We start from the raw sequence: 11,220 nt of genomic DNA, 5'->3' as shown, positions 1-11,220 counted from the left end.
ATCTCATTTGCTGCTCAGTGCTTCATATTTGTATCTCCTTTTGTCTCTCTCTTCCATCCTGCACTTGCAACGTGGGAGCTTAAGGCAAATCGCAAGCAAAACTACATATACAATTGGCAGATAAACCATGCATATATTCTTTCAAGCTTTGGGTTTCTAAAATCATTTTAACAATTTCGAAAATTGTGGTGTTCTTATAGCCTATAGGTATCCAAAAGGGAATCTTAATTAACTAAATTTAACCAAGCACTGCACCATTTTGATGGGAATTACATACTTTAATCTTATTAAGTGTACTAACATCTTCATTCAAACAAAAAATAAAGAAGTGTACTAACATCTTCACTGGAAGGCCATTGCAGAGCACCGCTTATTACATTAACATCCAAATAGCCGCTTACTCGAAGAAATTATATATAGCTAATAAGTGAGATGAAACCAGACCAATTCTTTGGATGTCTTTAATTCCTCAACGGCCTTACTACTATTCATATAATGTGACCAATTTCGCCCACAAAACAATGTCATGCGAGTGGTTATTTTGTTTCCCCCCTCAGAGAAGAATCAATTACGGCGTGGTTATTTCCCCAACCAAAAAAAAAATGTCGGTCATTTTAGAAAAACATTGAACCATTCAGTTTTATTGACCTGTTAAGCTTTTAAATTTTTAGTTATTTTTTTTCCCAAACCCACACACAATTGACACAATATTGTCCGTTTTGGTAGTTCCATGGACCCTTCATAGTTTTGTTCAGTAGCAACTAGCAAACAATATTGTGCTGATTGTGTGTGGATCCTGACAAATGGTATCAAAAGCTAAGGAAAGCTCTCATTTGAGTTGTGGTGCGTTAGGCCTAATTTAGTTGAGTCTCACGTCACTTAAGTGAGCATGCCAAGCTGGGTTTATAAGGACGATGCCTCACTAATTTTTACAAAGTCTCTTTCCACGTGAGGAAGAATAGACCTGTATGCATATTTATTACTCATAAATTTGAAATAAATAGTCAAAATATCAATTCAAATGACTTTGTAGACATTTTTTTAATTAAAAAAATATTAAAATCTATATCTAAATAAAATTTTTAATAATAGTAATATTTTATTATATAATAATAATAAAAATATTATTAACCAAATAATCGAACCAATTACCTAATGTTTGGAACCAAGATCTTATGTACGACTCTCTCTATTCCACTCTACGTATCACGGATTAGAATTTACCATCTGTCAATTAATACCTAATTTTTTGCCTTTTATTTCACTTGCCAAAAATAAGGAAAAAAAAAAAAAATTTCATCCCTTCTAGGCTCCACCACCAACCTCTGGCACACCACAAGCAAGAGACAAGCAACACCATCCTTACCAGTACTAGATTGGCCCTGCCACAGCCACCACCTCCACCTCCTTGTTTTCTTGCCATAAACGCCAGTCCCATTACCATTGTTATCAAATCCGCTTCCTCTCTAACTACCACCACCATCTTTGCCTTGCTCCTCATCTTTCCTCCCAAGCATCGAGACGACGGTGACACAATCTCACTTGGGCTCTGATGTGCCCACCTTTATCGTAATCACAAAGTTGCCGCTTGACTTCTGGAAGTTGCCCACCTTAAGGAATGTCAAATAGACTTCTTGTGGCGGTGTGGCTTGCTTGGGATAGAGAACTAAAGACTGGGGGTGATGGTTGTTGTAATTGTCTCTTGCTAGTGGCGTTGCCGGAGGTTGGTGGTGTTGGGGATTGTTTGCGTTTCTTTTTTTTTTTTTTTTTTGGCGAGTAATATAAAAGGCAAAAAATTAGGTATTAATTGACAGATGACAGATTCTAATTCATAGTACATGGAATGGAATAAAAAAGGTAGTACAAAAGATCTTGATTCTAATGTTTGAACCAATAAACCATCATACCACTCACTGGTGGTTTGATACTTGTAAACTTGTTTTAGAGTTTTTTTCTTTTAAAGAGAAATTCCATTTCACTCAGCAACTGTACTATAATAATGCACAGATAGCAGCCCAGCTACAAGCAGTCTAAATGTATCAGATTTCTCACAACAGGGGGAGACACACCCCTCCACACTTGATTAACATTATCAGTTTTAGCAAATCTGGCCAGCTCATGTACAACCTTGTTGAAGTCCCTTTTCAAGTGCCGGATCTGCCAACTGCAAAACTCATCAAGAGAGCTCAAAATACCATTGACAATGTGGCCGAAACCCCCACTGGAATCCTTGGACCGAATGCTATTAACCACTGATAGTGAATCTGATTCAATAATAATCTGTTGAAGGTTCAGCTCCCTTGCAAGAAGAATCCCCGCCTCAATTGCTAGAGCTTCAGTCTCTTCCACAATAAAGTTCCCTGGGAGAACACGGCATAGTGCAGCAACAGTTACTCCCCAACAATCCCTTATAATCACCCCTATACTTGACCGCCTCCCATCATCTGCAGTGGCCCCATCAGTATTGATTTTGAACATCCCAGCTGGAGGCTTTTTCCAACTAATCTCACATGACGAAGACCCCAGCCACCTAAACTTTGTAGCTTCCTCAAAATTTTCAAGCATACTAACTGCAAGATTCCAGACTTGCTCAGCCCCCTGACTAACTGATTCGAACACCCTCAGATTTCTATTATGCCAGACAGCCCAAGCTACCCCACACAACAACTCCATATCTCTAGGGGTGCCAACATTTAGCATCTTTAAAGCCATATCAGGGAAGTCCAACATTTCAGCTCCAAAGGCAGTTGGACACTCCTTCCATTGGTTCCATATTCCCTTCACAACACTACAATAAAAGAGAGCATGACCAATAGATATATGTATTGGACTCTTATCACCAATTGGACGATATATGTATCTCATCGTGTATATGATTTATTTTGTTGGTTAAGTTAGTGAGGCATGTGCATTGAATATGACAAGGACAAATGCTATCTCTCTCTCTCTCTCTCTCTCTCTCTCTCTTTCTGTGTTTGTTTGTTTGTTTGTTTTTGTTTATTTTTTAATTCTTCCTATTGGTGGTTGAAACCCAAGGCTCCAATTTTTTTTGGAACCAAGCTTTAACCTAATACTTGATACAATTCTAGGAAAAAAGTTTATAAGTCCAAACCAACTTGAAAATGTCTTCGTTTAAACCACTATGTGATGATTGAAGAAATTATTCATATATAGTTTTAGTTACATTGCTTTTTTAATGAGTGGTGTGACCTATTTAAGTAATACATATGAAGCTAAGAGCCTTATATCTCAATTGGTTTGCTCTTCATGGTGTTTTCAACACATTCAGAGTTCAAATCCCTCATTCCCTTGGTGCGGTGGTCACTCCACAAGTATAAATACTTGTGAGGTGTGGGGGGCAAGGGTCGGAGTTCAAATCTTTAAGAAGGAGCTTCACACACATATTCGCTTAGATTAGGTTAGAGGAGAAATTCTATCTAGTATCAAAAAAAAAAAAAATCCCTCATTCCCGGTTATAACTATTAAATTATTATAAAAAAAATAATACACACGGGTAGTTTATATAAATTGTCATTAAGTGAGTTCAAGAAGATAGCTCCAATTATATAATGATTTTTTTTTTCTCTTTTAATTGTGAAACTTAACCTATAAAAAAGATGACAAAAAAAAGAAGAAATCGTGTAATACGTTAGAATAAAAAAAAATTGATATCACAAAATATTAAAAAGTAAAAGTAAAATCGTGTAGAAGAAAAAATTGATATTAACTAAGCTTTTGTGTTTATCCAAAAAAAAAAAAAAAAGTGAAGGGAATTTATTGTTTTATTAAAACGCTAAAAGTAGTTGAATAGAATTTTAAAATAGATCTTTAGAACAAAATCATATACCATGTTGTTGTTTTTCACGTTGCATTTTTTTTTTTAATTTTTATTTTAATCAAATTAAGATTTTATCAACTTAAAAAATTATAGGAGAAAAAGATAAGAAAAAAAATTATATATATTTTTTAAAATCTAAATTTTTTTTTACAATTTGATAAAACTACTTGGCGCAATCATGGCTTTTAAGCTCAACTTTTAGTATATAGTATATGATATATATTGATTATTTTTATGAATAATACCAAATTTCTTATAAAAATCATATAAGTAATTGTACTGCATGTAAACTCTCAAGATGAAAACATTTGAACATGAAGATTTTCATAAATTATCCACATTCACCAACGGTCAAACTTTTTCTCAAGCATGATGGGGAACTTGAGTCACATTATCTAGAGAAACACATATAACTTTGAAAACACCATAAAATATCACTACATACTTAAGGTATCTACTTCATCCCACAAAATTTTCAAATAAAACAAGTATCCAACATCTTCTTATTGAATCCTGAGCAAGTATTTAAGGAGTAGAGGAGAAACATGTATATGTATGCATAAATGATTCTCCCATTATGAACACAAAAGTTTGATAGCCAAAACCATTTTGGGAAAAAAATCCCAAAATTACAAATACTTCTTACCTTGTTTCTCACTTGGTAGCCAACAACTGTGCGCTCTAGAAACCACTACTTAGAACCTATAAGGATTAGTTCAATGACACCTCAATAAACACAACACATCACAATGTTAGACACTATCTCAGGATACTATAACAATAACCAAAAAAAAAACCCTTAGTGATAAATTTTCTGTTAAAGGTCGTGACCAGGATTACACCCTATTTGTCATGGGTTTAGGTACAATAGTAAGCTGGTTCCTACTAACCTACTTAATTTGTTGCCAAATTAAGCCTTTGGCAATCCAAAAACATCAATTTATTAAGCTACAAGATTCACCACTAAGCTTTTAGTTCACACTTCCCTCTCTAATTTACTCAACATCAAGCATTCTAAACCAAAATTTGATAATGTTAAGCCAAGAACAACATGTCTCTTCTCAAAGTACTAAGAGTCTTGTAACTTAACTGGCTAACGCCTCTTACTATTTCCAACAGAGACATCTAGTGTTCAAATCTTCTCCCATTCATTGTAATTATCAAAAAAAAGAAACAACACATATCCCCACTCAAGGCTGGCTGGCCTTTAGAATTCTTAAATCCATCTCCAAAATCCTCAAAATTAGCCCACAACTACTCCCAAAAGTCAGCCCATCTCCTTGCCCCAATTGTTGGGCTTTGTGGAGCCTAGTTATGTTTGATCTGGTTGACGACCCGAGCCGAGCCGAGCCGAATTTTGTTGCATGTGATTTTTTTTTTTTGGTGTGTTTCCTCTATTTTCTGTTTCTCATAGATTGGGAATTTCGTGGTAATTTCCCTACAACTAGTATCAGAGCCTAGGGTTAGGTTTGAGTGGGAGAAATGGCAGAGGAAGCAGGAAAGGAGTTTGGAATAGAAAAGTTCGATGGCACAGACTTCACGTATTGGAGGATGCAGATTGAAGATGATCTTTATGGGTAGAAATTGCATCTGCCTCTTTTAGGGACAAAACCTGTAACTATGAAGGATGAGGAATGGGCTCTTCTTGACAGACAAGTACAGGGAGTTATCAGGTTAACGCTATCTAGGTCTGTTGCACACAATGTTGTAAAGGAGAAGACCACAGTAGATCTGATGAAGGCTTTGTCTGGTATGTATGGAAAGCCATCAGCAAACAACAAGGTGCATCTGATGAAGAAACTGTTCAATCTGAAGATGGCAGAAAACGCATCAGTAGCACAACATTTGAATAAATTCAACACTATCACAAATCATTTTTCGTATATAGAAATTGATTTTGATGATGAGATCCGTGCATTGATTGTTTTGGCTTCTTTGCTAAACAGTTGGGAGGCAATGAGGATGGCAGTAAGTTATTCCACAGGAAAAGAAAAGTTGAAGTACAATGACATACGAGATTTAATTCTAGTTGAGGAGATTTGCAGAAGAGATGCAGGTGAAACCTCAAGATCTGGTTCTGCTCTAAGCGTTAAGTCAAGAGGCAGAGGTAATGATAGAAATTCAAATCGAGAAAGATCAAAATCTAGAAATTCTAATCAAAACATAAGTAAATCTAGATCAAGCCAACAACTACAATGCTGGAACTGTGGGAAAACAGGTCACTTTAGTGGGCAATGCAAAAGTCCTAAGAAGAAGAATGAAGATGATTCTGCTAATGTTGTAACAGAATAGGTACATGATGCATTACTTCTTGCAGTAGATGGTCCACTTGATGATTGGATTTTGGACTCAAGAGCTTCATTTCATACCACTCCACATTGAGAAATCATACAAAATTATGTTGCAGGTGATTTTGGTAAGATGTATTTGGCTGATGGTATAGCCTTGGATGTTGTGGGTATGGGAGAAGTTCAGAAATTGTTGCCCAATGGGTCTGTTTGGTTACTAGAGAAGGTTCGACATATTCCTGACTTGAGGAGGAATTTGATTTCTGTTGGACAACTTGATGATTAAGGACATGCAAAACTATTTGTTGGTGAGACTGGGAAAACTACCAGAATTGAAGTCCATTGATTTTGACATGTGTAAAAATTGTATCTTAGGAAAGTAGAAAAAGGTGAGCTTCTTGAAAACTGGCAGGACACCCAAGGCTAAGAAATTGGAGTTAGTACACACTGATTTGTAGGGCCCTTATCCAGTTACATCCCTTGGAGGTTCAAGGTACTACATCGCTTTCATTGATGACTCATGCAGAAAGGTATGGGTTTATTTTCTGAAAAATAAATCTGATATATTTGAAACTTTTAAGAAGTGGAAGGCCATGGTTGGGATATAAACAGATTTGAAAGAAAAATGTTTAAGGCTAGATAATGGAGGAGAGTGCATAGATGGAAGGTTCAGTGAATATTGTGCTGCACAAGGAATTAGGATGGAGAAGACCATTCTTGGGACACCACAGCAGAATGGTGTGGCTAAGTGCATGAACAGAACTCTCAATGAGTGTGCTAGGAGTATGAGGTTGCATGCTGGACTACCAAAAACTTTCTGGGCTGATGCTGTTAGCACTGCAACTTACCTGATAAACTGAGGGCCATCAGTTCTTATGGAGTTTAGACTTCCTGAGGAGGTTTAGAGCGGTAAAGAGGTAAAATTTTCCCATTTAAAAGCTTTTGGTTGTGTTTCTTATGTTCATATTAATTCTGATACTTGTAGTAAACTTGATGCAAAGTTTAAAATATGTTTTTTCATTGGCTATGATGATGAGAAATTTGGCTATAGGTTTTTGGGACAAACAAAACAGGAAAATCATTAGAAGCAGAAATGTGATATTTAATGAACTGGTTATGTATAAGGACATGTCAACTGTAGTTTCAGAAGTTACAGAGATAGATCAAAATAAAATTGAGTTTGTCAACTTAGATGAATTGATTGAAAGTACTGTCTAGAAAATGGGTGAAGAAAATAAGGAGAATGTAGATTTACAGGTAGATCAGAGTACACCTGTAGCTGAAGTCCGCAGATCTTCCAGGATCATTAGACCTCCACAGCTTTATTCATTAGCTCTAAATTATCTCCTGTTGACTGATGGTGGTGAGCCAGAGTGTTATGATGAAGCCTTGCAAGATGAGAATTCAAGCAAGTGGGAGTTAGCCATGAATGATGAGATGGATTCCTTATTGGGGAATCAAACATGGGAATTGACTGAATTGCCAGTTGGAAAGAAGGCTTTGCACAACAAGTGGGTATACTGAATAAAGAATAAGCATGATGGTAGCAAACGTTACAAGGCCAGATTAATTGTTAAAGGGTTCCAACAGAAGAAGGGCGTTGACTACTCAAAGATATTTTCACCAGTTGTGAAGATGTCAATAATTAGACTGGTATTGGGAATAGTGGCTGCAGAAAACTTACATCTTGAGCAGTTAGATGTGAAGACGACATTCCTTCATGGTGACTTGGAGGAAGACATTTACATGATTCAGCCAGAAGGGTTTATTGTTCAGGGACAAGAGAATCTAGTCTGCAAATTGAAAAAGAGTTTGTATGGCCTAAAACAAGCTCCTAGATAGTAATACAAGAAATTTGACAGTTTTATGCATAGAATTTGGGTTCAAGAGATGTGAAGCTGATCATTGTTGCTATGTTAAGTTTTTTGACAATTCTTACATCATTTTACTGTTATATGTGGATGATATGCTCATTGCAGGGTCTAGCATTAAGGAGATTAATAATCTGAAGAAGCAATTGTCAAAATAGTTTGCAATGAAGGATTTGGGAGTTGCAAAGCAAATCCTTGGTATGAGAATCATTAGAGATAAGACTAATGGTACGTTGAAGCTTTCACAGTTAGAGTATGTGAAGAAAGTTCTCAGCAGATTCAACATGAACGAAGCTAAACCAGTGAGCACACCCTTGGGTAGTCATTTCAAACTAAGCGAAGAATAGTCATCGAAGACAGAAGAAGAAATGGACTATATGAGAAAGGTGCCATATGCCTCAACTATTGGCAGCTTGATGTATGTTATGGTGTGTACAAGGCCAGACATTGCACATGCAGTGGGAGTTGTGAGCAGATTCATGAGTAGGCCAGGAAAGCAGCATTGGGAAGCAGTCAAATGGATTTTGAGATATCTGAGGGGTTCATCAGATACATGTCTTTGCTTCATAGGTGCAAGTTTGAAATTGCAGGGTTATGTAGATGTTGATTTTGGTGGTGATATTGATAGTAAAAAGAGTACTACTTGGTTTGTATTTACTCTAGGTGGTACAGCTATATCTTGGACTTCAAATTTACAAAAGATTGTTACTCTGTCTACTACAGAAGCTGAGTATGTTGCAGCAACTGAAGTTAGAAATGAGATGATTTGGCTACATGGCTTCTTAAATGAATTGGGTAAGAAGCAAGAGATAGGCATTTGACATAGTGACAGTCACAGTGCAATTTTTCTTGCTAAAAATTCAGCTTTTCATTCAAAGTCAAAGCATATACAGACAAAATACCACTTTATCCGGTACCTTGTTGAAAATAAGCTGGCAATACTTGAGAAGATTTGTGGATCTAAGAACTCGGCAGACATGTTGTCTAAGGGTGTCACTATTGAGAAGCTGAAGCTGTGTGCAACTTCAATTGGCCTTCTAGCTTGAGGACAGGAGGATGAGTTGCAGGGATGAGGGATTGTTTTTGGAAGATAGCGGCTGATGTTGGTGATTGAACTAGTCTCCAAGTGGGAGATTTGTTGGGCTTTGTGGAGCCTAGTTGTGTTTGATCCAGTTAACGACCCGACCCAACTTGAATAATGTTGTGTGGTTTTTTAATGAGAGATTTTATGAGCCTTAGTCCATGGAGCGGAGGCTTAGGTCTACAGGCCCAAGTCGTAGCGATCATTGTGAATCCTGTGCGCAAGAAAAAAAAATGTTATTTTGGTGATTAGAGTTTATTTTTTTTCGTTGTTTTGAGAGAAAGTGAAAAACTGTAACCGCACTTTGTATTTCTTTTCCCTGATAATAGTGAAATCCATGCAACTCTGTGGACGTAGGAAAATGTCGAACCACGTAAATAATGTCTTATGCGTGTGATTATTTTTTTTTTCGGCGTGTGTTTTCTCTACTTTCTGTTTCTCACAAATTGAGAATTTCGTGGTAATTTCCCTACGTCAATCAGCCATTGTTCCCAACACGCATAACTAAACTCTAACTCCCCCAAACTAAAACACACCCATTATTCACATTTGCAACTAAAACATCAAATTCCTATATTAAAATCCATATTAAACACTCCCCAAATTGATTTAGTCAATAAAAAAGACTGGGCACAAGGAAAGAATAGATTTTTTCACCGGGTATTCTTCAAGTCTATATATATTTTTTGGCCCTACACCCAAAATCAATTCAAAAACTCATAGTACATACATAATTTTTATAGTTTAAAACTCATCAATTTCATTTCTTCACACAAGGGTGATAATCAAATTCCCTATTCCCTTTCGCCCATATAGTTTTCAGATTAAGGATTTTAGATTATTATTATTATTTTCTTGAATCCTAAACATGATTTTGCTACACATAGCAAACTTCAATTGAACTCAAAATGGAGAAAGAGTTGCTTACTCCTCAGTCTTTGGTTGGCCGAAAGTGAGAAGCTTTCCCTTCTCGTTAAGCGTGGAAGAGTGAGGGAGGGAGGAACTAGAGGGGTTTGTGGCGTTACATGTGTCAGCTGAAAGCAACAAAATATTTTTGGCTAAATTATATTTAAGCTTTCAAAAATTTTGGTCTGTTTTTTATTTACTTATTTTGGGTAATAAATTTTTTTACCCATCGTTGGGAGGGAAGATTTTGAATCCTTGATCTGTTTCCATTGAAACCATTATAAAAGGTACCAAGTACCAACAAACAATATAAAAAAATATTAAATATTAATCATATATATGAAAATTTTAAAATATTAATTTAATAAAATATTATTAGCGTAACATTGTTTAGAGTTACACTAGATGTAACTTAAACTTAACCCTTAAAAGTAAGGATATAAAAAAAGAAGGTAAATTGCAAATTACACTCCTAACGTTTAGGGTGTTTAGATTTTTTACCCTGAAATTTTAGATTTTGAATTTTATTCCTGAAGTTTGTACGTGTTTGGATTTTATACCTTGACATTTTAAAATTTAGATTTTACTCTCTTAAATTTTAAAGCGTTTTGGATTTTACTTCCTAAAGTTTGAGAGTATTTGAATTTTACATCTTGAAGTTTCTAAATTTAGAGGTGTAAAATCCAAACACCCTCAAATTTTAGGGGCTAAAATCTAAATTTTAAATTGTGTAAAATCCAAATACCTCCAAAGAGATAAAATCCAAATTTTGAAACTTTAAATCACAAGCAGAATGAGTTAAAATGTCAAAATACTAACTTTTTTTATACTACTTTTTTTCCTAAACACCGCGTAATGGGTAAATTGCTATTTCTCCAGAAACAATCCTTTGACCACCCACTTAAGAATAACAATCCTTTTGCCACCCACTCAAGAATAACAATCCTTTTGCCACAACCCCAAACTCTGAAACTCGTTTGGAACGTTGAAATAATACCAACCTTAATCCAGACTTCTAGGCCTAGACACTGACTCATTGAACAAAACACATTGAAAATATTTCAACTGAACTAGGCAGGGACTGCGCGAACGCAAGCCCCCAAGGCAACAAATAATGACGTAGGCTCTCCCACTTGGGGAGACCTTAGGCTAACACCCTTCCTATAGTGCAATGGAGGTCACCAACCTAGGCCATGGACCTTCTTGATTGCTCATTCACCCCGTCCAGGTAAGTAT

At 36.0% G+C, this 11,220-nt stretch overlaps 1 non-coding gene across 1 annotated transcript; it reads right to left on the bottom strand.

The window, feature by feature from the left end:
* Nucleotides 1-11,058: 11,058 nt before the first annotated feature.
* LOC142630103 (U1 spliceosomal RNA) lies at nucleotides 11,059-11,220 on the bottom strand. Its single transcript, XR_012843218.1, has one exon. It is a non-coding gene; the product is annotated as a U1 spliceosomal RNA (small nuclear RNA).

The sequence above is a fragment of the Castanea sativa genome, chromosome 3 (assembly GCF_040712315.1).
Source record: "Castanea sativa cultivar Marrone di Chiusa Pesio chromosome 3, ASM4071231v1".
NCBI classification, from domain to species: Eukaryota; Viridiplantae; Streptophyta; class Magnoliopsida; order Fagales; family Fagaceae; genus Castanea; species Castanea sativa.
This window is presented reverse-complemented; position numbering and strand designations above follow the sequence as displayed.